General features: G+C 32.9%; 1 protein-coding gene and 1 pseudogene across 2 annotated transcripts in view; one reads left to right on the plus strand and one right to left on the minus strand.

Annotated features, from left to right (window-relative positions):
* LOC140685360 (olfactory receptor 10C1-like) overlaps nucleotides 1-26,534 on the minus strand; it is a 333,851-nt gene that overhangs the window by 252,527 nt on the left and 54,790 nt on the right. The window lies entirely within an intron of this gene.
* LOC102533251 (olfactory receptor 6C2-like) lies at nucleotides 13,376-15,646 on the plus strand (annotated as a pseudogene).

The following is a 26,534-nucleotide window of genomic DNA, read 5'->3' on the forward strand; positions in this document are numbered from 1 at the left end:
GATTGAATTTAATTGATTTTAAAGTCTTAGTCACATCTTCCTTTTCTGAAATGGAAGTCATGTCATACAATGGATGATATCTACCATTGTTCATAGTTTAAGTGGCAACATTTTATTTCAATAGTGATACATTATATAATTGTATGTCTTACAACTGATGATGTCCTAAAGTGGATGAAATTTGACATGTGTTTTCTTATCCTGAGGATATGCTTACATATCCAGAAAACTGAAGAAACTTAATGGGAAACTAGAGGAATTAATAAGGGAATTTGGTATGCTAGATGAAAAAATTGAAATTATATAAAATCAGTAGACTGTCATATGGAAATCAATGAGCAAATATTATTTCAGTCATGACAGCCATACAAATGTAATACCAAGAGAATAAATTAAACATAAAAGTACAGTATACATATAAAGAAAGTATAAAAATATCTTAAAGGAAATTAAAATAAAATTAGAACAAAAGAAAGGCCATCAATTTTCTTGGCGGGAAAATCTTAATATAAGCATGCATCTAAGTATAGATTCTTTATGTATTGTGGAAACACTAATTTATCTATTTATTTGTATATAGTCACTAAGCAAGTAGAATAGTAAAGGAAAACAAATTTTAATGCAGGTTATCTGAAGCAGAAACCGAGTGATGTAATCATAAAGAAGAGTGAGTAGAAAGAGAAAAAAGAAAAATAATACATTGACCATATAATCCCATGAAACATGAGGGTCTGTGTATACATATATGTGGATGTAAATAAAGAAATATTTTTAAAAATATGTTTCCATCTGCAAAATGATAGATGATCAAATTTGGGTTGGGAAGTGAAAAAAACTGTTATAGTTTATTTTCTTAAAACTAATTCAGTTAAAAAAATACAAAAAAAAAGAAAAATTCCTTTGAATGTGTAAATGTTGCACATTACACAATGGAATATTATTCAGACATAAAAAATAGGAAGCCATGCCATTTGCAACAACATGGACCATAAGGGTATTAAGTGAAATGAGTCAAACAGAGAAAAATACTGTATAATCTCACTTATATGTGGCACCTAAAACAGACAAAAAAAAAAACCCTCAAAAAAACCCAACCTCATACAAAAAGAGATCATATTTGTGGTTACCAGAAAAGGGAGGGCAGTGATAATGGGGGACAGGGATGTGGACAGATTGGATGAAAGTAGCTGAAAGATACAAATATCAGTTATAAGATAAATAAGTATTGGGGATGTGATATAGACCATGATAATAATAGATAACACTGTTGTAAGGTATATTTGGAAGTTTTTAAGAGAATAAACCTTAGGAGTTCTAATCTTAAGAGGAAAAATTCTTATGTCTGTATAAGATGGATGTTAACTAAACTTATTATGGTAATTACTTTACAATGTATGTAAGTAAAGTCATTATGCTGAACACTTTAAACTTGACATACAGCACTGTATGTTAACTGAATCTCAATAAAACTGGAAAAAATAAAATATAAAATTCCCAGGACAAACTATAAAAAGAAGAAGAGCACACTAAACTCAAAACAAGCAGAATGAAAGCTATCAAAAAAAAAAAAAAGATTAGAGTGGAAATAAACAAAAAAAGAAAATAGAAAAATCAATGAAACTAAAAGACAGCTATTTGCAAATATCAACAAAAGTATATAGAACATGGATGTGAGATAGAAAATTAATAAAAATTTAAATGATGAATAAATCTAAAAGTTGATTCTTTTAAAGTTTTCAAGAAAATTAATAAATTTCTCAGAAACATGAATGAATATAAAACAAACAGCAAAATATGTAAGGTTACAAATCTTAAAGAAAATGTAAATACTAAGGCAGTACAAATTAGAATAACTTTATGGATGTACTACAGCAATTCCACAACAACAAAAAATAGGTGAAGATCCAGAGCTAATGAACAAAGTTGTAGCAAACCAGAATTTTAAAAGTTAATTCAAGATGTGGAAATGAATAGATTCTTACTAAAGATGGTGGAGTGGTAGAACCACAAGTTTGTCTCTCCTTGCAACTACAACAAAACCACAAATGAATGCTAAACAACCACGGAAAAAAGACTGGAATCTAGCAAAAAAGATCTTCTGCAACTCGAAACATCAAGAGGGAAACACAGCAGGATGGTAGGAGGGGATTGCTAGTGATATAATCGGGCCCCATACCCCCCAGTGGGGCGACACACAAGCTGAATATTTGTTAAGTCTCAGAGGCCCTCCCACAGGAGTGAGAGCTCTAAGCCCCACGTCAGACTCCCCGGCTCAGGTCCCAACACTGGGAAGAGAAGCAGACCCCAGGACGTCTGGTTTTAAAGGCCAGGGAGACTTAGCTCTAGGACCCTCACAGGACTGGGGAAAACTGAGGCTCCATTCTCTTGAAAAGTGTACACAGAAACTCACTTGCACCAGGTCCAAGGGCAGAGGCAGTGATTTAATAGGAACCCAGGCCAGACGTGCCTGCTGGATTTGAAGGGTCTCCTGGGGATGAGGGGATGGCTGCAGCTCACTTACAGTTCATGTAAGCTGTTGGCAGACATTCTGGGTATATTAATCTACATGAGGTTTCCTGGAGGCTGATACCTTGATTGGATCATTAGCACCAAGACCTAACCCCACCCAATAGCCTGTAGGGAAGCCTCAGGCCAAACAACATACAGAGTGGGAACACAGCTCCTCCCATCATCAGACTTCCTAAGCCACAAAGGCCTCTAGACACACCCCTACCCACCAGAGGTCCAGGACCAAGCTTCACCCAGCAGTGGGCAGGCACTGGCTCCTCCTGCCAGGAAACCTGCATAAGGCTCTAGTCCAGCCTCATCCACTAGGGACAGATACTAGAAATAAGAAAACAATAATCCCAAAGCCTGTGGAAGGAATCCATAAACACATAGAAAGACAGACGATATGAGGCAGCAAAGGAATACCTCCCAGGCCAAGGCACAAGAAAAAATCCCAGAAGAAGAAATAAGTGATGAGGAGATAGGTAATTTATCTGAGAAAGATTTAAAGTAATGATAGCCAAGATGTTCAGAGAACTCAAGAGGAGTATAGATGTGCAGTGAAGTTTTTAGCAAAGAGTTGGAAAATATAAAGAATACCCAAACAGAGTTGAAGAATAAAATCATTGAAATGAACAATACACGACAAGGAACCAAGAACAGACTAAATGAGGCAGAACGGATTGGTGAGCTAGAAGACAGATTAGTGGAAATCACTACTTCCGAACAGAAAAAAGAATGAAAAGTAATGAGGATAGTTTAAGAGAAATCTGGGACAACATGAAGCACTCCAAAATTTGCATTATAGTGGTCCCAGAAAGAGAAGAGAGAGAAAAGACCTGAAAACATTTTGGAGAGATAATAACTGAAAACTTCCCCAACTTGGGAAAGGAAACACTCACCCAAGTCCTGGAAGTGCAGAGAGTACCACGCAGAATCAACCCAAAGAGGAACACACTGAGGCACATAGTCATCAAATTGACAACAATTAATGGTAAGGAGAAAATATTTAAATTAGCAAGAGAAAAGCAATGAATAACAAACAAGGGAATTCCCATAAGGTTATCAGCTGATTTTTTGGCAGAAACTCTACAGCTCAGAAGGGAGTAGCATGATACATTTAAAGTGATGGAAGGGAGAAACTTACAACCAAGAATACTCTATCCAGCAAGGCTCTCGTTCAGACTTAATGGAGAAATCAAAAGCTTCACAGATAAACAAAAGCTAAAATATTTCAGCACCACCAAACTAGCTTTACAGCAAATGTTAGAGGACCTTCTCTAGTCATCAAACCATAAGAAAAGAGAACGAAAAAAAGAAAGAGAAAAAAAGAGAGAGAGAGAGACCTGCAAAAGATTGCTTTGGCTGTCTCGGGTCTTTTGTGGCTCCTTATAAATTTTGGAATCGTTTCTTCTAGTTCTGTGAGGAATGTCACAAGTATTTTGATGGGGGTTGCTTTGGATCTGTGGATTGCTTTGGGCAGTGTGGCAATTTTGATAGTGTTGATTCCTCCAATCCAAGAGCACAAGAAATCTTTCCATTCCTTTGTGTCATTTTGGTTTTCAGATTATAGGTAGCCTCCTTGGTTAAGTTTATTTCTAGGTATTTTGTTGTTTTTGATGTAATGGAAATGTCCCGGTCACTTATAAAATTCCGGTTTTTGAAGTGAAAAAAAAAGTGAATGAAGGGCCACAAATGGCAAAATACCCTTCCCTTTTTATGGGTGAGTTGTATTCCATTACTTATATATGCTGCATCTCCATTATCTATTCAACTCTTGATGTGCACTCAGGCTGCTTCCGTATCTTGGCAATTATAAATAATGTTGCTATTAATAGCAGAGTGTATGTACCTTTTTTAGTTAATTCTTATTTTGTGGTTGGCTTTATTCTTTTGATAACTATGTTAAGTTTAAAAAGCTAAAGCTCTAAACGTTCTTAGAAACAATAAACAGTACATGTATGCAAATTTAAGAATATATGTACAGTAAAAAAAAAATCCATCAAGCTATGAAAGACATAGAAGTAACTTAAAAGACGTATTATCAAACGAAAGAAGCTAGTCTGAAAAGGCTACCAACTGTACAATTCCAACCAAATTACATTCTGGAAAAGGCACAGCTGCAGAAACAATAAAAAGATCATGTTCTCCAGGGGTTTATGGAGAGGGAGGGAGGAATGAATAGATGGATAACAAGGGATTTTTAGGGCAATGAAATTATTCTGTATGATAGTATAGTGGTGGCTATATGTCATTACACATTTGTAAAAGCCCATAGAATGTACAATATCAAGAGTGAACCCTAGTGTAAACTATGGACTTTGGTTGATAATAATGTGCCCATGTTGGTTCATCGATTGTACCAAATATACCACACTGATGAGGGATGTTGAGGGTAGGGGAGTATATATGTGTGGGTGGGGAGAGATATGTGAGAACTCTGTATTTTCTGCTCAATTCTGCTGTAAACCTGAAACTTCTCTAAAAAAATAAAGTCTATTTAAAACAAAAAAAGAAATATAATTGATTGTACCAAATATGCCACTCTGATAAGGGATGTTGAGGGTAGAGGAGTATATATGTGTGGGTGGGAAGGGCTATGTGCGAACTCTGTATTATCTGCTCAATTCTGTTGTGAACCTGAAACTGCTCTGAAAGAATAAAGCTCATTAAAAATAAAAAAAAAAAACTGTATTATAAAACCGGATAAGTTGGTACATTAAAAATATGATATAGCTAATCACTTGTTTAACACTACAATTTTAAATAAAGCATGAGCAAACTGAAAAAAAAAGATGTGGAAACAAATATACCAATTTCCATAAAACATTTGGGAAGGAAAATAAAATTTATATCTGAAGAGATAAGAGGATCAGATTACTTTAAAACTAACCATGGCAAAATACTACATAATCTCATTACGATTTTAAACATACAATTAATCTCCCTATTGAATTTTATGAAAGTATCTCAATACTTGAAAAAAAATCTGATGAAGACATTATAAGATAAGCAATTAAACACATTCACTGATGAATGTAGGTAGACTATTTCAAATAGAATCTAAAAAGGAATAGTCAAAAATATACTATGATCAAGATTAATTTAAATAATACAAGAGTGGAGATAGATGATAGATAATGATATAGAAAAATGTACATGGATATAGAAATAATATATGTACACATATACCTAAATATGAAATATAGACCAATTTTGTTATAACAACAAAGGAGGAAATTTATATACAGATTTTGATTAATTGATTAAGTGATCACTAATCAATAATCTTCCCTAATAAATTTTAAATAAAACAAGAATATCATGAATTACTAAATAAACAGAATGTACATAATTTTATTGTGCCCTATATTCATCTTAATTAAAATCAAGAAATAAATGGGGGAGGGGAAGCAAATGAGGATACTCACTTTCATCATTAATATTCAACATTCATTGCCATCTTGGAAATGCCATAAGATAAATAATAAAATAGTTGGGATTATTATCAGAATGAACTTATGAAATACTGAAGTTAGAAATTATGAAAGCCATATTTTTTCAAGTTTTTACATCTTTGAAAGGTAGATATACCTTCTTAATATTGTGCATAGTTTAGTCACTAACATTTTTCACAAAAAATACATAAAAGTCCATAAAATAATGACATGCACTTAGAATCAATGAAATATGATATCTCCTTCCTGATAACATTATTATGTACCTAGAAAACAATAAAATCCAATAGGAAATTAATAGACTTAACAAGAACACTTAGTAACTTAGATAAAGAAAGAATACATTCAAAACAAAATTAATTGACAATATTTATAGTAGCAATAAAACCCTACAAATCAAAAAATAATTATGATGTCCAAGGAATAGATTCTATTATAGATTTAATATATTACACCATACAATATCGATTTGCTGACACAATATTTAGATTTAACACAATGCCGATTAGAATCAGCTTTTTACATTTTTCTAATCGCACACATCTCTCTAAATTAGGATGGAAGAATTAAATCTCATGAATGTAAAACACATAAATGAAAAATAAATGTTAGTGGATAGAAAATTATTTTATCTAATATCAAAATATACGGTAGGTCAATAATTCCAAATTAATATGGTATTGGCATAAGAAAAAATAAAAAGTTCAGTAGAACATTTGAGAATATGAAGGTATAGATTACTAGATTTTATTTTTACATAAAGTTTATTTTGCTTGCTATATAAAAGTGGGGTATTCATATATATTCATATATATATGAATGTACTAGGAAATCATGCTTTAATTAATAATTACTCTGTCACAAAAAAAGATCTCAAATAAAATTTCTTTTTATTCACACAGCAAACAGGTTACATTCTAAATGGTTTAAAATTTTAAGTATAAAAATAAACCAGTAAGCCTTATTAGAAAATACACAAGGTTAAAATAATATAAAGGAGTAAGAAATTTTCTTATTTAAAAAATTTAAAGGCAGAACATGACAAAAGAAAAGGCACCTACTTGATTGCTTCTGTACTAACCATTCTGACTGGCAAAAAATTCATAAGGCAAATAATAATGTTGAAACCAAATGTGTAACACTAACAACCAACAAGATGATTTCTAAAGAATTCAAAGAGCTCTAATCAGTGAACAATAAAAGGGGAAAAGATATAAATAAAATAAGCAAAAAATAGAAACAGGCAATTTAGAGAACATTAACTACCATTTAATAAATAATTAGATTGTCAACAGCTCTTATAATCAGTAATGTCAAATATATATATAGAGAGGTAGAATTTATACTAATCAAACTGTCAGTTTTGAAAGCATCCTTTCACTTGATGGTGAAAGGGGTCATAAGCAAAAGCCTACTTTCCTATAGGGCATGTGGAAATTTAAGTTGCTAAAGCTTCTAGTAAAGCAAACAGAAAATTTCTAGATTGAAAGTATACTTTGACCTGACAATTCATTTCTGCAACTCTGTCTCATTGAAATTGAAGCACCATTCTTAAAGGACACACAGAATTAAAAGCAAAATATGAAAAATACACAGACTACAGAATGTTGCATTTCTGGTGTCAAAAAATTAAAACTCAAAGCAAAATGAAAACCCATCAATTAATGGAATGCTATGCATATATAAAGCATATATATGTTACAGTTACATCATTTGATCTGGAGTAATTTCTGTGAATTTTTGTATTGAAAAGAGGAAAAAGGTGGAAAAACATTTAATATAATCAAGTTTTCATAATGGAACACTTCAATGTGTGTATATATTGTATATCCACATATATGTATGCTGATAGATGTATGTATATAAAATACATGTATACTGAAACAAATCTATTAATTAATATTTACATATTTATTCATATCAAGATTTTTAACTAGCATAAAATCAATGTTTCCCGGGAAAACTAAACTTAAAATATACGAAAAACTAAATAAATACAGCAAAACAAAACAAGCAAACCAAAATATACCTTTCTGTAGAAATAGCTATTGGAAGGGTTGGAACAGGGAAAGCAAGAGAGGAGCCTAGACTGTATTGTACTAGAGTACAGTGTCAGCAGGACTGGGTTGCTCACGGCCTGCACATTCCAAAGAAAGACCTGTGCTAAGACTGGCCTTTGATTAGCTGATGGGGGATAAAGTCTGAGCCCTTGGAATACTCTTCCTGATTAGAGTTTCTTTTTTTTTTATTTACATCTGAGGCTCTGGCCATCCTATATCAGTTTGGCCTCTGGGGCACTGGAGACTACAAAGCCATGGTCAGTCCTGGGGGCCTGCAGACTTCTGTGACTGACCACCAGTAAAACCCCTGGGCCCCAAGGCTCAGGTGAGCTTCCCAAGCCAGCAGTATTTTGTACACACGGTCACATGTTGTTGGTAGTGAATTAAGTTCAACCCTATGTGATTTCACTCTGACGGGACTCCTGATAGCTTGTTCCTGGTTTCTCCTAGACCTCCTCCTCCATCAGATGGAGGTCTCCATTTCCTAGCTTGTTGTCAGACAGTGGAACTGGTGATAACCATATGACCTCCTCCAACATCAAAGCCAAAAACAGACATATTTCATCATGTCAGAATTTTACATGACTCAAATCTCTTTCACCAGTAGATGCTTCCATCCTTTTTAAGGGTCCATTTAAGTAATGCCCACCAAGGATAATTTCTTTATCTTAAAGTCAACCATTTTGACCCTTACTATGTATGCAAATTTCCATTACAGTAATGATTATAATCTTGTGTGATCAAAGGCAGCAGAAGATATGTATACATCAAATCCTGGAATTCAGTTATTTCCAAATTAGTTTATAGATTCAACTCACTCTTAATCAAAATCCAAGTAGAATATTTTGGTAAAAAAATTGTTCACCTTATTATAAAATTCATCTGGAAATTCAAAAGGCCTAGAATAACCAATTCTACTCGGAAAAAGAACAAAGTTACAATATTTACCTTATTTCATTTTAACACTTCTTATAAAGCTAAGAAATCAAGACATCATGTTATCGATGTAAAGATACAGAAATGGGTCAGTGAAAAAGAACTGACATTCTAGAAGTAAAGCCTTACATTTATGGTCAACTGATTTTTGAAAGAAATGCAAAACAATTCATTGGAGCAATGTTAGTCTTTCAATAAATCGCACTGGATAAATTGGATAGCCATATATTTTAAATGAACATTTACACATATCCTGTACTACTTACAAATAAATTTACAAAAACTAACTCAAAATGAATCACAAACCCATAACATAAAACAAACTATAATACTTCTAGGAGAAACATATGAAAAATATTGTTCAATTAGGCAAAGATTTTTAAGATAAAACAGTAAAAATATGATGCATTTTTTAAAATGATGAACTGCGACCACAAAAATTAAAAACTTCTGATTTTAAACAGACACTATTAAAAATAAGACTACCCTAAACAGGGAAGAAATAATTTTGAATCACATATCTGACAAAGAAAGAACTTATATCCAGACTATATAAAGAATTCTCAAAACTCAATAATAAGAAAATGCAAAACCCAATTTAAAAACAGGCAAATATCCTAGCCACAGCAATCAGGCAAGAGAGAGAAATAAAAGGGATCCAAATTGGAAAAGAAGAGGTAAAAGTGTCACTATATGTAGAGGACATGATACTATACATAGAAAACCCTAAAAGTTCCATACAAAAACTACTAGAGCTGATTGAAGAATTCAGTAAGGTAGCAGATTACAAGATTAACCATCAAAAATCAGTTCCATTTCTTTACACTAACAATGAATCACCAGAAAAAGAAAGTAAAGAAACAATCCCCTTTAAAACAGCACCCAAAGTAATAAAATACCGAGGAATAAATCTAACCAAGGAGGTGGAAGACTTACATGGAAAACTATCAACCATTGATGAAGGAAATTAAAGAAGACTTTAAAAAATGGAAAGGTATCTCATGTTCTTGGATTGGAAGAATCAATATTGTTAAAATGGTCACACTGCCCAAGGCAATCTACAGATTTAAAGCAATCCCTATCAAACTACTCAGGACATATTTCACAGAACTAGAACAAATCATAATAAAATGTATATGGAACCATCAAAGACCTAGAATTGCCAAAGCATTACTGAAGAAAAAGAAAGAGGCTGGAGGAATAACTCTCTCAGACTTCAGACAATACTGCAGAGCTACAGTCATCAAGTCAGCATGGTATTGGTACAAAAACAGACATATGGATCAATGGAACAGAATAGAGAGTCCAGAAATGAACCCACAAACTTTTGCTCAACTCATCTTCAACAAAGGAGGCAAGAATATACAATGGAATAAAGACAGTCTCTTCAACAAATGGTGCTGGGAAAACTGGACAGCAGCATGTAAATCAATGAAGCTAGAACACTCTCTTACATCATACACAAAAATAAACTCAAAATGGATCAAAAACTTAAACATAAGACAAGATACAATAAACCTCCTAGAAGAAACTATAGGCAAAATATTATCTGACATACATTTCAAAAATGTTCTCCTAGGGCAGTCTACCCAAGAGATACAAATAGAAGCAAGAATAAACAAATGGGACCTAATGAAACTTACAAGTTTCTGCACAGCAAAAGAAATGATAAGTAAAACAAAATGACAAACTACAGAATGAGAGAAAATTTTTGCAAACAATGAAACCAAAAAAGGCTTGATCTCCAGAATATATAAGTAGCTCATATGATGTAATAAGAAAAAAACAACCCAATCCAAAAATGGGCAGAAGACCTAAACAAGCAGCTCTCCAAGGAAGACATAGAAATGATCAACAGGCACATGAAAAAATGCCCAATATCACTAATTATCAGAGAAATGCAAATCAAAACTACAATGAGGTATCACCTCACACCAGTCAGAATGACCATCATTCAAAACCCCACAAAAGACAAATGCTGGAGAGGCTGTGGAGAAAAAGGAACCCTCCTACACTGCTAGTAGGAATGTAGTTTGGTGCAGCCACTGTGGAAAACAGTATGGAGATTCCTCAAAAGACTAAGAATAGACTTACCATATGACCCAGGAATCCCGCTCCTGGGCTTATATCCAGAAGGAACCCTACTTCAAAATGACACCTGTACCCCAATGTTCATAGCAGCACTATGCCAATACATGGAAATAGCCAAGACATGGAAACAGCCTAAGTGTCCATCAACAGATGACTGGATAAAGAAGATGTGGTTTATTTACATAAAAGAATACTATTCAGCCATAAAAATTACAACATAACACCATTTGCAGCAACATGGATGTCCCTGGAGAATGTCATTCTAAGTGAAGTAAGCCAGAAAGAGAAAGAAAAACACCATATAAGATCGCTCATATGTGGAATCTAAAAAAATAAAATAAAATAAAACAACAACAGTAAAAAAAAAACCCAGAAACAGACTCATAGACACAGAATACAAACTTGTGGTTGCCAAGGGGTCAGGGGGTTGGGAGGGACAGATTGGGAGTTCGAAATTTGTAGATACTGACAGGCATCAGACTGGGAGTTCGAAATTTGTAGATACTGACAGGCATATGCAGAATAGATAAACAAGATTATACTGTATAGCACAGGGAAATATATACAAGATCTTGTGGTAGCTCACAGCAAAAAAAAATGTGACAATGAATATATGTATGTTCATGTATAACTGAAAAATTGTGCTCTACACTGGAATTTGACACATTGTAAAATGACTATAACTCAATAAAAAATCTTTCAAAAATAGGCAAATAATTTAAGCAAGCACTTCAGTAAGAAATATATAGATAGCAACTAAACATACAAATGATGTTCAAGCACAACTATCTTAACATATGAAAATTAAAATCATAATGGGGCAGCACTACACAATTACTAGCCAACATTATTAATAGTCAATAATTAGAAAAAAATTATATTATGTGATAAATTAAGATATGTTTAAATACAGAAAAGTATATGTTTTTTCTTGTGATATATACATAACAAAATTTACCATTTTGACAATTTTTAAGTGTAAAATTCCATGGCATTAAGTACACTCATATTGTGTAACCATAAAAGCATGTTTTATATCCAATTACAAGATGAGGTTACAGATTTTTATGTATTCATAAATAACACTTATAATATAGTCCACGTATTGAGAGAAAAAAATATCTACGGTAAGTTCTGTAATATAAGCAGTAGCCTTCTGTAATATTATAAACTTTTTTCTCATCTGATTAAAATTGTCCAATGATAATAAAACATTCATATAACAAAGGATTTTATTCATATATTAAAGAATTACAATATTCAAAATGCCTTGCTGGATGCGAAGTATTTTTCAATGAACTATGCAATTGAAATGACACAGTTGTCCTCCTAACCAGTGTCAAATACTGCCATAACGTCTTCCTGTCTCTAAGGACACATTCTCCACTGAAGCTTGTGATTCTGAGTACTGAAATTTTTGCCAAACTTAATTACTCAGAAAATTAAGTAAGGGCTCTTGATTGCAGGTCAGCAAGGACCGTTTGTTTTTCTCACTTAGTGGCATTTTTGGCAAATAAAAGTCATATTGGACATTGTAAAAGCATTACTATCTGTCCTAATGATTTAAAAATCATCTCCTCCTCCAGTTGAGAGTTCCTCAGCCTTTAAGATAATTTATTTTTGTTTCAATGTTGGAGAGAGCAAGAAAATATTTGGAGGTTTATAACAGCTCTAAGCCCAGCATACCCAAGTCTTTCCACTTTTTTGGAGATGGTGAACGAAGGGAGATCTTCTTTCCCTCCCAGACATGCCTTGAATGTGAAGACACAAGTATCTTTATTAATACGTTACTTTAACGTTGTAGTCTGAAATGCTGTATTTAAACAACCACCAGAAGATATAATTTACTAACAGAAAAGTAAGCATGATAAAGTTTGTCTCTTTGATTGTAATTCCCTTTGTAGGATATACATTATATTTTTCTCTGGAAACAAAAATGAATTTGGTAATAATTTACATTTTTAATGCATTTAACATTTATTTTTGAGATATTAATTTTTAGAATGAATTTCCCTTGTGTACATAAATGTCACTGCCTGGAAGATTTCTACCTTTAAGATATGTAAAAAAAAATCTGTATCTAACTAAATATAAGAAATACTCAGGGTAACTTAGGACACATATTCAACCTCAAATTAAAAAGTGTCTTCCTGTATATAGAAGTATACAAGCATGCCCTTTCATTCCTCTTCCCATCCTCCCCCAAAATAAGACTGGAAAAACACATCTCATTACAGATCCCTGTGTTTATACTAAACATTTGTTTGAAAGATAGAGTACTCAGAAAACAGATACAAACACTTTACTGTCAATCTGTTTACTAATTTTTATTATAAATTAAGTTGTAATGTCTTGTAGAAAAACAGATCTATTTCAAGAATAATGATCAAAGTTTGAAGAGCAGAGTAAGATTTCACAAGGACTGACATATCATCTGAGAGATTAGGAGAAATGATGACAAGAAGGTAGGTGGCCTACAAATACATTTACATGTATGTATATTCCTTCCACATCTCAATTTCATATAAACAGTTGAATGGCAGACTAAATTTACTAAGAGAATTTTAACTTTTGAGTAACCATAATCTCAGTTAGTGCCTTTTCTCTGTATTGGAAACACTGGAGCTGGGTACATAATCACAACCAACCCTGCCAACCTCAGTAAAGAGAATGCAGTAAGTTGAAAAGTAAAGTAAATATACTCATAAAACATATGGACCAGGTACACAAGGGGAAAATCTTTTTTACTGATTGATGTCAGAAAACTCCATGATGTGAAACACTAATTATAAATTAGAAATATTTGAGTCCCTACAAGTGTAGCATCAATGAAGAGAATTTCTTTACTTGGAAGACTTGGGAGGGAAGAGAGGGCAGTTATCATATGCATCAGCAGGACACACAACACACATATGCAGTAAAGGTAATGCAGAAACAAACACGTGGACTGTGTAGCAGGGGTTAGTGGGTGAGCAGGGCTTACTTATTTGTAAGAATTGAACACACTTACCCTAAATCAAACTAAAAAACAAAATTTTCTTTTGGAACAGAGACCTCAAGTTTAGCTCTAGAGCCTACAGTGTGAATACAAGTCATATTAGCACTGCTTTAAAAAAGACTCAAAGTGTCAAGAAAAGATATGGAATCAAGGATGCAATTTTCTGATTTCATTTCCGAACAGGGAAAAAATCTTGAAAGCCAAAAGACATTCTAGCTCCCCATTTAATTACACCTCCTCAGCATCTACTTAGTCATCACAATGGAAAATCCTAAGTCCATAAGAGACACAAAATCTGAGTATATATATTTAGGTACATATAAGATTATATATAATGAAATATGAAAACTTAATACATTAAATTTTAAATCAGTTAAAATACTCTCTAATCTGTAACCAAATTTCTCTGAATATCACACACAGATTAGAGACAAGTCAGAAGTCAGTGATGAGAAACGGTACAGTAACAACATTCATTCTGCTGGGACTCACAGATGATCCTGAGCTACAGGTCCTGATTTTTATCTTTCTATTTATCAACTACACACTGAGTATAACTGGAAACCTGACCATCGTCACACTCACATTTGTGGATTCCCATCTTAAAACACCCATGTACTTTTTCTTAAAAAATTTCTCCTTCTTGGAGATCTTACTCACATCTTCTTGTATCCCCAGATACCTGTATAGCATAGCAACAGGTGACAGGGTCATTACCTATAATTCTTGTTTCATCCAAGGGTTTATCACCGACCTGTGTGGAATAACAGAATTCTATCTGCTGGCTGCCATGTCCTGTGACCGCTACATGGCCATCTGCAAACCCCTGCATTATGTGACCATCATGAGCAGCCAAGTCTGCAGGATTCTCATCATCTCTTCTTGGATGGCTGGTTTGTGCACATTAATTTCACCATTTAGCCAAATATAAAATTTTGTGATTCTAACAGGATTGATCATTTTAGCTGTGATGCGTTTCCCTTAGTAGAAATCTCATGCTCAGACACATGGTTGATGGAACAGACCGTTATAATCTGTGCTGTGCTGACCCTGAATATGACTCTTACTTGTGTGGTTCTGTCATATGCTTACATCATTAAGACAATTTTTAGGTTCCCTTCTGTTCAGCAAAGGAAAAGGGCCTTTTCAACGTGTTCTTCCCACATGACTGTGGTTTCCATCACCTACGGCGTGTGCATTTTCGTCTATATGAATCCTACAGCAAAGGAAGAAGTGACTATCAAAAAAGTGGTTTCACTGCTCATGTATTCTGTTTCACCTACATTGAATCCATTTATTTATACCTTGAGAAACAATCAAGTTAAGAAAGCCTTTAAGGACTTCATCAAAAGGACTGCCTTGCTCTCATCCAAGTAAAAGAAAATAATGTTTTTAAAACATTGTCTCAAAAACAAGGAAAGAGGGAGAATAAAATAAATAAGAGAAAAAAGACAGAAAAGGAAGATGTGAAACTCTTTCTATTGGTAAGTGACATGATCATGTACATAGCAAATCCAGAAAATGCACAAAACTATTCAAAATACTACATTCAACATGTTTGGAGGGTACAAGATCAATAAAATTAATTGCATTTCCATACACTAGTAATGCACAGTTTCAAAATGAAATTAAGAAAACAATTCCATATCTATCAACATTTAAAAGAATAAAATACTCAGGAATAAATTTTACAAAATAAGCATAAGATTATAAAAAAAAACCATTCTAAAACTAGTTACAAAGCTTTTGAAAGATATTGAAGAAAGCCTCAGAGTGGAAAGATGCCTCATAGTCATGGCCTGGAAGACTTAATATTGCTAAGGTGATAATAATCCCCAAATGAATCTACAGATTCACTGCAGTCTCTATCAAAACTGCAGCTACCACTTTGCAGTAAGTGGCACACTGATGTTACATTTCATGTGGAAAGAAAAGGACCAAAAATATGCCAAACTATTTCAGAAAATAAAAAAACTAGAAGATTCCCACTTCTTTTTTACTTATTTACTTATTTATTTTTATTGAAGTATAGTCAGTTACAATGTGTCAGTTTCTGGTATACAGCATATTGTCCCAGTCATGCATATATATAAATGTATTTGTTTTCATATTCTTTTTCATTAAAGGTTATTACAAAATACTGAATATAGTTCTCTATGTTATACAGAAGAAATTTGTTTTTTTAATCTATTTTATATATAGTGGTTAACATTTGCAAATTTCAAACTCCCAAATTTATCCCTTCCCACCCTCTTTCCCCTAGTTACCATAAGATTGTTTACTATGTCTGCGAGTCTGTTTTTGTTTTGTAGATGAGTTCATTAGTGTTCTCTTTTTTTTCTTTTTTTTTTTTTTTTAGATTCCACACATGAGTGATATCATATGGTATCTTTCTCTTTCTGGCTTGCTTCACGACGATCTCCAGGTCCATCCATGTTGCTGTAAATGGCATTATTTTATTAATTTTTTTTAATCCCTGTATTACTCCATTGTATAAACATACCACAACTTCTTTATCCAGTTATCAGTCAATGGACATTTATGTTGCTTCCATGTCTTGGCTATTGTAAATAGTGCTGCTATGAACATTGGGGTGCATGGATCTTTTTCCAGTAGAGTTCCCTCCAATACCCAGGGGTGGAATTGCTGGATCATACAGTAAGTCTACTTCTAGTTTTTTGAGGAATCTCCATACCGTTTTCTATAATGGCTGCACCAAACTACATTTCCACCAGCAATGTAGGAGGGTTCCCTTTTCTCCACACCCTCTCCAGCATTTATCATTTTTGGACTTTTTATTGATGGCCATTCTGACTGGTGTGAGGTGATACCTCATCGTTTTGATTTGCATTTCTCTGATATTTTGTGATACTTAGTATGTTTTCATGTGCCTACTGGGCAGTAGTATGTATTCACTGGATTACTCCCACTTCTTGACTTCAAAATCTTATTACAAATCTACAGTAATCAAAACATTATTCTTTTAAAGGATAGGTATTTTAGACCAACAGGTGACAGTTGAGGATAGTAAGCCCTTACATTTATGGTCAACAGATTTTCAAAAAGAGTGCCAAGATAATCCAGTAAGGAGAAATAGCTTTTCAATAAATGGTGCTGAGGCAACTCTATAACCATGTACAAAATTACAAAAATGGACACTTACCTCACAACATATATAAAAGTTAACTCAAATTGGATCAAAGGCTTAAATTTAAGTGCTAAAAATATAAAACTCTTAGAAAAATACATTAAATCTTCGTGATCTTGGATTAAAGAATGGTTTCTTAGAAATGAAACCAAAATCACAAATAACAAAAAAATTTATACATCATATGTCATCAAAATTAAAGCTTTTTTGCTTTAAAGATGACCGTTAAAAAGTGAAAAGACAACCCATACAATAGGAGACATGTTTCAAAATCATATACCCAATAAGGGAGTTGTATAGAGAATATATTTTTAAAAAAATCTAACAACTCAATAACAAAAAGACAACCCAGTTTTAAAAGAAGCAAAGAAGATGTATAAACGGCCAAAGTGCCCATGAAAAGATATTCAACATCATTAATCATTAGTGAAATGCAAATCAAAACCACAATGAGATGACACTTCATATTCACTAGGATGGCTAAAACAACCCAGGCAGACAAAACAAGTGTTGGAAAAGACGTGGAGATATTGAAACAATCTTTTTTGCTGAATATTAATAATATAGCAGCAACTTTGGAATACAGTTTTATAGTTCCTCCAAAGTTAAACATAGATCAACCAAATGACCTAGCAATTCTACTCTTTGGTATATACCAAAGAGAGCTGAAAATGTATGTACACACACAGACTTGAACCTGGATGTTAGTAGTAGCATTATTTACAATAGTATCCAAAAAGTGAAAACAACCAAATGTCCATCAATAGATGGATGGACATACAAACTGTGATATATCAGTACAATGGAAGGGTATTTGGCAAAGAAAAAAAAAAGAAATGAAGAACTCATATATGCTACTACATGAATGAACCTTCAATACACACTAAGCAAAAGAAGCCAATTAAAAAAGAACACACAGAATTTTCCATCATATGAAGCTACAGAATTGACAGTTTCACAAAGACAGAATATAGATTATTGCTTGCTGGTAACTGGAAGTAGTGGGGCATTGAAGTGACCATGGATTAAAGAATGGTTTTGTAGAAATGAAACCAAAATCACAAAACAAGTGGTTTTGTTTTGGGGGTGGTAAAAATGTCCTAAAATTAGATACTGTTAATAATTGCAAAATGCTATTAATATACTAAAACTCACCAAATTTTATAACACCCTTTATAACAAAGGCTTAATTTTAAAAATGAATTACTAAAAACAATTTTAATGAGTTACTGATATAGGCAATAACAAAGATGAATTTCAAAATCTTTATGCTAAGTAAAAGATGCCACAATCAAAAGCATACATTCTGTCTAATTCAACCATATAAACTCTAGGAAACACAATAGGCTTTTTATAAACTGAACTTATAATGACAGAAAGTACATGGCTGGTTGCCTGGGACTGAAGAGGAGTTGAGTAAGAAAACATATAAAAGAGAAACTTCTTTTGGAAGATGGGAATGTTCTGTCTTTATTGGGATTTTGCTTTAGAGGTGTATACATTTGTCAAAATTCACCAAATTGTACAATTAAAATGCATACATTCTATGTAACTTTACCTCAAAAAGTCTGCCACCCAGCCTTGACACAGACTAGTCCTTGGTTAAATTAAGGTAATAATCTTTTTACTCTATAAAGGAAAAAAGGATGCTGATAATAACATGTTTATCCAGATACACTCTCATATCTTACACTGGAGGGAAATTTTAATTACTTTACCGATAGGATTAGTACATTATATTTCTAAAAATAAACACCCAATTCGTTGAAGAACTTTTACTTCTAACAATTATTCTCAAAATATTCCAATAAAAAGTTTGCATAATGGTAATTCTTATAGAATTATTTATAATTGTAAAGAATGGAAAGGAATATTTATAACCAAAAATTTTTTAATTTCATGTCTGATGGTATTACACAGTTTGCTGAGTGATAAGTTTTTGCTCTGTGATGTTAACATCACTCCCCTCATAAAAAATAACTGAATCATAAATGCAGGTTGGTTTTTTTATTATTAAGTTGTATGAGCTGTTTATATATTCTGGAAATTAAGACCTCATCATTCTCATTTTTTACAAATATTTTTTCCCATTCTGTAGGCTGTCTTTTTATTTTGTTTATGGTTTCCTTTACTGAGAAAAGCTTATAAGTTTTATTAGGTCCAGTTTGTTTGTTTTTGCTTTTATTTCTATTGCCTGGGTAGACTGCCCTAGGAGAAAATTGCTAAGATTTACGTCAAAGACTGTTTTGCCTATGTGTTCTTCTAAGTGTTTTATAGTATCTTGTCTTATGTTTAAGTCTTTAAGCCATTTTGAGTTTACTTTTGTCTATGGTGTGAGGGAGTATTCTAATTCATTGATTTACGTCCAGCTGTCGTTTTCCCAACACCATTTGCTCAGGAGACTGTCTTTATTGTATATTTTTACCTCCTTTGTCCAAGATTAACTGAACAATAATCTGTGGGTGTATTTCTGGGCTCCCTAATCTGTTCCATTGATCCGTATGTCTGTTTTTGTGCCAACACCATGCTGTTTTGATTACTGTAACTCTGCAGTATTGTCTGAGGTCTGGGAGGCTTATTCCTCCAGCTTCATTCTTTTTCTTCAGTATTGCATTTGAAATTCTGGGTCTTTTGTGATTCCAAATAAATTTCAGGATTATTTGTTCTAGTTCTGTGAAAAATGTCCTGGGTAACTTGATAGGGATTGTACTAAATCTGTAGATTGCTTTGGGTAGGATGGCCATTTTAACAATATTAATTCTTCCAATCCAAGAGCATGGGATATCTTTCTATTTCTTTAAGTCATCTTTAATTTCCTTACAATGATTTGTATTTCTCTACGTATAAGTATTTCATTTCCTTGGCCAGATTTATTCCTAAGTATTTTATTTTGGGTACACAATTTTAAAAGGGATTATTTCTTTACTTTCCTTTTCTGATATTTCACTGTTAGTGTAAAGAAATGCAACTGATCTGTATGTTAATATTGTATCCTGCTACCTTTCTGAATTCTTTTACCAGCTCTAGAAGTTTTTGTGTGGAGCCTTTAGGATTTTCTATATATAGTATCATGTTATCCACATATAGTGAAAATTTTACCTCTTCTCTTCCAATTTGGATCCCTTTTATTTCTTTTTCTTGTCTAATTGCCATGGCTAGGACTTCCAGTACCATATTGAATGGAAATGGTGTGTGTGGGCATCCTTATCTTGTTCTGGATTTTAGTAGGAAGTCTTTCAAGTTTTCACCATTGAATATTATGCTGGCTATAGGTTCATCATAAATACCTTTCATTATGTTGAGATATGTTCCCTCTATATCCACTTTGGTTAGAGTTTTACCATAAATGGGTGTTGAATTTTATTAACTGCTTTTTCTGCATCTATTGACAACCCAATCCAAAAATGGGAGAAGACCTAAACAAACAATTCTCCAAGGAAGACATACAAATGGCCAACTGGTATATGAAAATATGCTCAATATCACTAATTATCAGAGAAATGGAAATCAAAACTACAATGAGGTATTATCTCACACCAATCATAAATGGCCATCATTCAAATGGCCACAAATGATAAATGTTGGAGAGAGTGTGGGGAAAAGAGAACCCTCCTATACTGGTGAGAATGTAGTTTGGTGCAGCCATTATGGAAAATAGCATGGAGATTCCTCAAAAAACTAAAAACGGACTTACCATATGATCCAGCAACCCCACTCCTGGGCACATATCCAGAGGGAACCTTAATTCAAAAAGACACATGCATGCCAATGTTCATAGAAGCATTACATACAATAGCCAAAACATGGAAACAATCTAAGTGTCCATTGACAGATAACTGGATAAAGAAGTTATGATATATTTATACAATGGGATACTTACTCAGCCATAAAAAAGATGTTATTTGCAGCAACATAGATGAACGTGGAGAATGTCATTCTAAGTGAAGTAAGCCAGAAAGAGAAAGAAAAATACCATATGATATCACTTATGCATGGAATCTAAAAAAAAAGTTAAATGAACTTATTTACAAAACAGAAAAAACACAGATATAGAAAACAAACTTATGGTTACCAGGGAGAGAATGGGGCGGGAAGGGATAAGTTGGGAGTTTGAGATTTGCAGATACTAACTACTATATATAAAATAGATAAACAACAATTTTCTACTGTATAGTACAGGGAACTATATTTAGTACCTTGTAGCAACCTGTAATGAAAAAGAATATAAAAATGAATATATGTATGCATATATATGACTGAACTACTATGCTGTACACCAGAAACTGACACATTTTAAACTGATTATACTTCAGTAAAAATAAATAAATAAAAATAAAGGCAGACTGAGCAGAAGTCAGAAGTCAATATGAGAAACCACATGATAACATTTATCCTTCTGGGACTGACTGATGATCCACAACTGATGATTATGATTTTCATGTTTCTATATCTCACCTACATGTTGAGTGTAACTGGGAACCTGATCATCATCTCCCTCACCTTCAGAGATTCTCACCTGAAAATTGCCATGTAATTTTTCCTATAAAATTTCTCCTTGGAAATCTCATTTACACTTGATTGTACTCCCAAATATTTTACAATGTATCAACAGATGACAAGAGATTCACATATGATAATTGTGCCGTTCAAATATTTTTTACTGACTTCTTTGCTGCTCCAAAATATTTCCTATTGGACCATCATGTCCTATGATGGATAAGTAGCCACCTGCAAACCCCTGCATTAAGTGACCATCATATACAACAGGGTCTGCAGAAGACTCATCCTGTGTTGCTGGACAGCTAGCTTGTTAATCATAATCCCCTCAGTTAGCCTAGGCCTAAATCTGGAATTCTGTGACTCCAGTGATATTGACCATTTTGCCTGTAAATCAGCCCTCCTCCTAAAGATCTCATGCTAAGAAACGTGGCTCATAAAGCAGATGGTCATAGCCTGTGCTGTGTTCATCTTTCTCATGACCTTGTATGTGTAGTTCTTTCCTATATGTACATCATCAAGATCATTGTACAATTCCCTTCTGCCTAGTAAAGGAAAAAGGCATTTTCTACGTGTTCTTCCCACATGATTGTGATTTCCATCACTGTGGAAGCCTCCTAAAATTGATGTCTTTTCCACTTGCAAAATTTGTAATGAGGTTGGGAAAGAGTATGTCAGTAGACCTCTCTGAATGGGCAAAAACATTTAACTGCTTTTGTGGAAACTGCCAAGATTAAACTAAAATTTATATGGAAATCCTAAAGACCAAGAATGCACAGGAGAATTCTGAAGATTAGTAAAGCTAAGTGAATTACTTTGTAAATTATCAAGATTTAGTATGAAGTCATGCTAATAAAATGGCATTGGTGTAGAATAAACAAATAGATTAGCAGAAAGATTAAAGAGTCAAGAAATATTTCTATATGTGTATGGTAAAGTGATGTATGACAAAACAGTACACATAGAGTAACATTTTCAAAAATGATGACGTACCAGATTTGGGATTTTATCCTGGTTATTTTGGTTGTTTATTCCTGGTAAACTTCTGAAAATACACTTGATACTTATGTAATCTTTTAATAGGCATGTTATATTTCAATACAGATGTTTAAATTAGTGCAGAATGAAGAATATGCAGCTAATATCATACCTAAAGGTAAAAGAAAAAAACTCAATGTTCTCTACCTAAGTTCAGAAATAAGTAAAAGGTATCCTTGCAAAAATTCATAAAAACCAAAATTAAGGGCATAGAGATTTTTTAAAACCATCTTTATTGGCAATAACATGTCTGTTTATCTACAAAATAATACCAAAAAAGCTGCTACAACTAAGAAAACAAAGAAAGAGCACCGGATAAAATGTCAATGAACAAAAATCAATTGTATTTTTACACACTAGCTACAAGCAATCTGAAAACACAATTCTAAATACTTAAAATAGCCTAAAATGCTTTGGGAATGAAGTTAGCAAAAGACATCTAGACAGGTACATTGAAAATACAGTACATCATTGGGAGAAGTCAAACCTAAACCAATGGAGATATAGACCATGTCCTTGGATTGAAAACCTGCATATTTATCTACAGACTCAATGCAGCCTCATTCAAATTCTAAGCAGGATTTTTGTAGAAACTGACAAAGTGACACTAAAATTCATATAGAAATTCAAAGGACCCAGTACATTCAAAATAATTTCAAACACTGACATATTTGGAGGATTTACACCATCTGATTAGCATGAGCTACAGTAATTTCATAGAAAAGGGAACTTTCAGAAAAGCTGTGTGAGATTAGCAAACATTCCGCCTGAAAAAGCAGTAACAATGGATCAAAATTGGCAGATTTTTGTCTAGCTGATGTTTTTTAATGATGTTTTAGTTCCCTGCCACATGGACGTCTCTGCAAGGTTCATTACAACACAAAAACTTGCTGCTGCAAAAGAAGGACTCTGAGAAAGCAGAGAAAAAAGAGAGAGAGATAATGCAATAAAATATCTAAAAAATTCAGGAATCTGAGCAAAGGTATATGGGAGTGCTTTGCACATATTCTTGCAACTATTCTGTAAGTCTAAAATTATTTCAAATTTTTAAGGTTTTAAAAAGATTGAAGGAATATACTCCAACTAAATGCAAAGATTGTGAGGCTGGATTGAAAGTCAAGACTCAACCATATGCCATTTACAAGAGACACTGTTTAGATAGAAAGTACAATATGGATAAAGAGATAAACCATGCAAATCCCAAATAAAAGAAAACTGATTAAGCTATGTAAACATGAGATAGGGTAGACTTTAAAGAAGTCTGACAAGCAATAGAGGGATACTTTTCATAATGACAAATGTATAACTCAAAAAGATAACATAAAATACTTATTTTCTGCAGTTAATAACATCTAAATATATGAAGTAAAATTTGACAGCAGAAAAAAAATGTGAAAATCCAGAATTATAAAGTTTGAACAAGATTTATAGCTCATGAAACATACCAAAAAAATTCAGAACAGATATAGAAAATTTGAACAACACTACAACCTACTTACTGTGATTGACACTCATAGAACACCCTACCAACAAGTACATAACATACATTATTTTTAAGTACATAAGGAACTTTCACAAGATAGAATATCTGTTGGACCATTTGTCTTAACAAATGTCCAAGTATTGAAATAATGTAAAGTATATTCTATAACATCAATGGAATTCAACTAGAAATAAAATTTCAATGAAATACTAGAAAACGAAGAAATGTTTGAATTTGTGTAACCACTTCTTCCTAACTCATGGGTCAAAGACAAAAAGGGGAAAACAGAAAATACATTGAACTACATGAAAATAACAGATTTGGAAGAAAACTGTAGTTTTAAATGCATATATTTTCAAAAAGGAAATAATGAGAAACAAATATGTAAACTTCCCCAATAATTATATTGGGGACTGTCAATATAACAGTCTACCACAATTTTCCTCCTAGTGTCGGATATTTACAGAATGGATTCCCTCCCAATATTAGGTCAGATATCAAGACAGACGACACTTCACACATAAAAACAATTTGAAGCTTCTCACACATGGGACTTCTGGAGACAGCAGGATGGTACAAATGGGTCCAGGTTGAATTGAGTGAGGCAGAGGTGAGTTGTACCCATACAGTGTCTAAGGGCTGGGGAAAGTCCCTGTGAATGCGCTTGAGACTGGCAAGTTTTGGTGTTCCCTTTGGGATAGCACTTTGTAATATGAAATGAGAAATAATGATGCATACTTAGTGAATGCCATTTGGAATAATTTATGATAAATTTTCATGATGTTTTCTACATTATTCTTTTGGTAGAAATTTGATAATTGTCAAAAATCAGGAATAAACTTATAGCTATTAGTAACAGAGAATAAGCCCATACAATAGGACAATCTGCAGTAATTTTAATGAATAGTCAAAATGTATTCAAAACCAGAGACTGCTTTAAAAAGTAACAAAGCATTCATAAAATGAACACTATACACAGGAATTTTTTATGCAGAAGTTTACATAAATTAATGAAGTGATACTTAAGTTTCCTGTGTTTTTAAATCTACAAATTAGCACTTCATTATTCAATTTTATAAAATGCTCTTCTATTTTAAATGTGCTTAATAAATGTGACCAGGGATATACAAAATTAGTATGTCTGGCTATGCCTATATAAATATTAACAATAGTTATCTCTCTACTATGTGTGATTTTACATGTATTTCCCTTTGATTATTTTATTTATTTTTATAATTTAAATGAACTATTCATAAAAACTAATAAATAAGGAAAATTATTCTGTATAACTCAAAACGGTCTACAATGAAGTTTCTATTTATTTCTGTCTCTGAAAACATCATCCCAACTGTTTCCTTACAGAGCATTTCTTTCCCCAAAGTTAATTACACACTAGTTTCCTTGGTGACGTTTGAACCAGTCACCAAGGACATAAGTGTTTATCCCCTTAGTTATGGTAGATTAAAAAAATGATAGCATTTCAAAGGAATCCTATCATCAAGTTCTCTAAACATCAGAGAGAGGTCCTGCACACTCTAGCCTTTTTACTTAAAGAAAGGATAATAAAATATTGTGAAATTTAAAGTGAGATCAAGATCTTTTTAAGAAAAAACTCTAAATATTTTAGAGATAGAAAACTCAGGAACTCTCTGCCTGTGAGTGTGCATTCATAAAAATGAGTGATTGGCAGTGCACCTACCTATTTCCACTGACACATTTCTGGTCAGCTTTTATTACCCTGAAGAATTTTGGGGTGAAATGACCTTCCAAAGCTATGATTATCAAAAAGTAATAAGCATCTTCATCTTGGTCACTTATCCTTTACTTATAAAGGTAAAATGCTGCCTGTCTCTGAAAAAATAAGATGCTTTGATACCTTATGAAAAGATCTTTTTAAGAAATTAAGGTAAATAATTTTAAGGAATGAAATATATTAAAATCAAGTGTCAGACTGCTTATGCATTACTAAAATTACCTCAATAGAGCATGCTTTTTTGAACATCCAGAAGCAACCTTTCTTAGTACCTCATTCACAACTGAAAAAATATATATACATAGACACATACATTATATATAAATGTGTGTATATGTGTGCACATGCACACACATACTTTCCTGAATATAATGACATATTTTTTCATGTTCCCAGTTTCCTACCTTACACACCTGTAAATTTAACAATAAAAATCATCTCTGCAAGATAGCTAGAAATCATGCCCCTACATTTTACTATATATTAGTTTGTTGAACTTGGTCTTTTTGCATCTAGGCAAGATAATGATCAAACTGAAGTAGAATAAAACTGACTCAGAGACAA

The sequence above is a fragment of the Vicugna pacos genome, chromosome 12 (genome assembly GCF_048564905.1).
Source record: "Vicugna pacos chromosome 12, VicPac4, whole genome shotgun sequence".
Lineage (NCBI taxonomy): Eukaryota > Metazoa > Chordata > Mammalia > Artiodactyla > Camelidae > Vicugna > Vicugna pacos.